Source organism: Zingiber officinale, chromosome 3B (genome assembly GCF_018446385.1).
Source record: "Zingiber officinale cultivar Zhangliang chromosome 3B, Zo_v1.1, whole genome shotgun sequence".
Taxonomy (NCBI): Eukaryota; Viridiplantae; Streptophyta; class Magnoliopsida; order Zingiberales; family Zingiberaceae; genus Zingiber; species Zingiber officinale.
In genome coordinates this window covers 103,974,262-103,979,548 of record NC_055991.1, presented here as the reverse complement: position 1 = coordinate 103,979,548, position 5,287 = coordinate 103,974,262, and positions in this window count along the sequence as shown.

Sequence of the window (5,287 nt, the reverse complement as noted above, 5' to 3'; positions counted from 1 at the left end):
GAGGATGAAGCTTCTTCTTGGACTTCTTCTTCGGAGGTTGAGCATCTCTCAACCTTGGAGTCCTCCTCTTGGTCTTGCTCCAAAGAGTCACTCTCTCTGGATACTTCTTGCTCTTGTACAGTGGAGGGGATCTCTTCACGAAGCTTGGCCAATTTGCTCTATAAATCCTTTGCATCTTCAAATTCTCCAATTTTGCAAAGGATGGTGCTTGGCAATAAATTTACCAAAAGCTTGGTCACTTTGTCATTGGCCTCGCACCTTTAGACTTGCTCCGAGCTCCATTTGCTTTTCTTGAGAAGCTTGCCCTTGGAGTTTGTTGGAACCTTGAAGCCTTCCATAAGAGCAAACCATTGCTCTATCTCCATCATAAGAAAATTTTCGATTCTTGATTTCCAAGAATCGAAGCTTGTGGATGTGTATGGTGGAGCCACCCTTGTGTCAAATCCAAGTCCATCTTGGAATTGCATCTTGAAGTTGAGCCTTTTGATTTCTTTGACTTTGATGAATTTGCTCCAACTTCTTCGCCCTCTAGCTTTGCTTGTTTTGTTTGCCCCTTCCGGCGATGATTCCGGTGAAGAGCGGCCTCGCTCTGATACCACTTGTTAGGACCAAAAGTAGCTAGAGGGGGGTGAATAGCTCGTCGCGTGTTCGGTGTTCGGTGTTCGGCGTTGCTTGTTTCTTCGAAGATGTGCAGCGGAAAATACAGAAACAAATCACACAACGCTAACACGGTTGGTTTACTTGGTATCCACCTCACAAGAGGTGACTAGTCCAAGGATCCACACCAACACACACACCCTCCACTAATGAAACTCTCCTTTATGGTAACTACCAAGGGCGGAGAAGCCCTACAAGACTCAATACAAGAAGAAGAAAGGGTAGTAAAGAAATACAGGCTTACAAGCTTACAATGAGTGCACAAACCCTAACCCTAGTTTCTTCTTCTTGCTTTGATCCGCCTCTTGACTTGGAAGAGCCTCCAAGAACCTTCAAGAACTGGCGATCTCGAGCTTGAGAAGAGCTGTGGAGGAGCTGGTGAAGATCTGAAGTGAATCGGTGAAGAAGTGCCGAAGACAACGCTCGCCTGCGGCTCAAATACGACGCAACGGTCGGATCCCAATCGATTCGATTATTCCCAATCGATCGGGGAGGCTTTGGATCGATCCATGGATCTATCCAGAGCGCCTCTGTGCTCTGGAAAAATGCCTGGATCGATCCACGGATCGATCCAGCGCTTATCGCGCGAAGCAGCAGCGTCCCAATCGATCCACTGATCGATTGAGACCTCTGGATCGATCAACTGATCGATCCAGAGGCTTTCTGTTCGCTGGGAAAGGTCTGGATCGATCCACTGATCGATCCAGAGCCTGGATCGATCCACTGATCGATCCAGCAGTTGATTTTTGCCCAAAACCAAGTCACAATCCTCCCAAACCAACATCCGGTCAACCTTAACCTGTTGGTACGTCATGTCTAGCATCTAGTCACTCCCTTGACCTGCTAGAACTCCCTCACCAAGTGTCCGGTCAATCCCTTTGACCCACTTGGGCTTTTCTTTCATGCCAAGTATCCGGTCACTCTCTTGACCTACTTGGACTTTCACCTAGCTTCACTCACTAGGGTTTTCAATCTGCCTAGCTTCACTCACTAGGTCTTTCACCTGGCTTCACTCACCAGGATTTTCCTTCTGCCTAGCTTCACTCACCAGGACTTCCATACTGCCTAGCTTCACTCACTAGGACTTTCACCTGGCTTCACTCACCAGGATTTCCATCTGCCTAGCTTCACTCACTAGGACTTTCACCTGGCTTCACTCACCAGGGTTTCCTTCCAGTCAGGTATAACTACTTGACTCTTCTTCAATCACACTGATCAGTCCCTGATCAAAATCTCCCCATATGAACAACTGCACCTGCATTGTCCATGTGTCTACATGTATTGTCAAACATCGAAACTATGACCAGGACTCAAGCTTGGTCAAACCAGTCAACCTTGACCTAAGGGATATTGCACCAACAATATTGACTAGTTGTATGTGCTTCCAGACGGGAATGCCCCTTAAATAGAATTTTACAACACGTGTCGATTACATCCCCTCTTGTCAACATCTCTCCATTCACACCAGATAAAGGGAATACAAATTTAAACAAAAGGGTGGTTCCTCCCAAACTATATCATTTGTAAACCTACAAAGTAAACAAATCAGAGATTATTTTTACAAATTTAATTTTGATAACCTTAGATCAACTATGTAATTAGAGAAGCATATAATTGTCTTGACTAATCAACTATGTAATTTACATACTTTATTTTCTCCAAGGCTTTTAACAAGTACGCCACCTCTTCGTCTTGTTTTTTTTCTTGGAAGACTTAAATTGCTTCTTCACATACTATGCACATAAACAAAAAAGGCAATTAGATAATCCATTAAATCTAACAAATTACAATGAAATTTGTAGATGTCGTCTTACAGCAATGGCTTGTTTTATCATTTTGTTATATTTGGCAAACATATCTACATCCTTCTCTGCCTCTTCATCAGATTTGTCTTCCATCAATTGTACAATATCAATTTCTTCTTCCATTTCATCCAAATCAAATTTTCCTTTCCCCTTGCCCACAACATAAGATTCTTTGACAACTTTTTTTCCTTCTCCTAGACTTGTAACTTTCTCCGCAGGCTCACTTATTTGTATATTTCTACGCTGCCTCTTAGGTAAAGTTTTGAGCCACAATGGACTATCAATTGGAGTATCCCTGTAATCATAGCGACTTCTGTCACGTCCTCTCCTACTTCTTGTTGTAACACCTATAGGTTCAATTTGAGGATCGTCTACAGGCTCGCTATATTGAGATTCCATGCCTTTATTTTCAACTATTTTAAGTAATTCTTTCACCCTCTCCTTCATTTGCATGTTCTCCATTGTTAGCTCTTTAATTCTGTTTGCTTGAATAATATAATTACAACACTCCTTATTAATCTGCTTTCCTCCTTCAGTGACTTCAATTTGTGATGCCTCCATTGCATGTGGACTATCATCAACGCCAGCAAGGTTCTCAACCAATGATTTTTTATCTTGGTTAGGGATTAGGTCAATCACAACCTGTAAGAATATTAAATCACATGTTAAAACAAGACTTTTTAACCAAACTATAGTCAAAGTATTCAAAATTTACCTCTTCGGATGAGACTTGATCAATCAATTCCCTCACCTTACTAATATGTGAAGGAATACTCCTACACTTATTTATTCTTGCTCCTTTTATTTTGTATGGTTTTTTGAATTGGAACATGCTCCAAAAACCATGCCTGATTCACCATCACAAGGGTTAACTATTTAAAAATATCCGTAAAATATTAATAACTTTCACATAAATTATACACTTACTGCCAAAAGACCAGCAAATCCCTTTAGGTAAGGGAGGTTGGTGTTAGACTGTTTTGTCTCAGTTGATGAAAATATGTCCCCAATCTTAGGTAATTGTGGAGTCATAAATTCATGGATTGCTTCAACCCAGTTGAATCTATCAAGATTCTCAAAATCATCTACTATATCTATAAGACATAACGGTACCTTATATGTACTAGAAGAAAATAAGACACAAGCAAATATATACAAAATATAGAATTTGCAAAATAATAAAACATCATCTTCGCCTTCAACGTGATTGCCATAAAATTTAAGCAACTCCTCAATTCTTGATCTAGTAGCTTCTTTTTTGTTTGAGAAGTAAGTTAGAAAGAGGTCACTGGATGCTTTAGTTGAATTCATCGGAATTGAAGCTCCTCGGTCTGCAATACCAAGCAGCAATGAAACGTCTCCTCTTGTGAAGTCAACCGGAACACCTGACCAAGTTAAATTATTATTAGACTTCTATCAACACATACAAAAGTATTAGGAACACCGTGGACATGATACGATGTCATATCAAACACACGTTAGGCCTGATACGACATCGTATCAAGCCCAACGTTGACTCTAATACGACATCGTATCAGGCCCAGGTTTAGCAAAAGATTAAATTTTACCATACAACTACTTTGTGATTAAAATACGAAATTATAAATTATACCTGAGAATCTAAAGGTTTGACTACTTGAATCCCAATTTTGAAATATATTTACCAAAATCTCACGGATGTGCTGCATATCTTCTATGTCCAAAAAAATACGAAAGGGTGATTGTTTGATTGACACTATGTGTCAGTTATGTAAAATAACAGACCTTTCATGCGTTCCTTTCTTCGTGGATGCTTGAAAAAAACTTTTAAAATGACCGAGGACACTGTTCCAATGCAGTTTCTGTCCAACATCAACTGAACCCTATACTTTATAAAAAAAAAAAAAAAATTAAATCATACTAGTTCAGCTTCTTAAGATCACAGAGTTTGTAAAATGATAATCTTTACAGCTAATTGATATGGAGAGGATGATGATGCACCCGATCGACGTTTTTGCGCCATTATGATACTAGATAATTAACGTAAACCCTAGAAACCTTCACTGGTGGCTCGCGAACAGTCCTGATTTTTAATTGAACTGAAATGCTTGATGCCGCTCGAGAAACACTCGAGGTCACTAAACTAGGGTTTCACAAGAGGGAGTTGCACTCGCATATCACGAAGGAGGGAGGTACACTAATGATCGAATTTATTTTTTTTAAATCAAAGTTATTCAAAAATGTGATTCGGATGCCTGGGAAATGACGACTGAATAGAGAAGAATGGCGGGAGGGTTATATTCAGTATTACACATCACTTACCTGTGTTTTTTGATAAATACCAAATGACAATACACCTTTTGATAAATATAGTATATCATATACGTCTTATGGTAAATTGCCAAATATATAAACTATAGAGAGTGGAAAAAGTTTGAATCAATCTTTCGTTGACTTGTCATCATTATTACTTTGTCATCATTATTACTTTATAATGGAGACGAAGAAGCAAATTGATTAATTATATCCATTCTACCAGATCTAAAGTTGGGTCCATTTTAGCTTCAGCTTCCATATATATTAATTGGCCAAGTAAAAAGGGTGTGGACTCAGTCATTAATATATTTATGGTTTTGATAATTTCTAAATGTACTAAAATGGAGAAATAAAGTGATCTCATAATTTTTTTTATGCTATCAAAAATTATGTCATTAATTATTTTTAAAAAATATTTATCTTGTAGAACTTTTTTTTCAAAATACAAAAAACGTGAATATGTGAAAGACGCATGTTATCTAGCTATGAGAAGTAAAGTGAAATTAGATATTAAAGAATCACATTATATG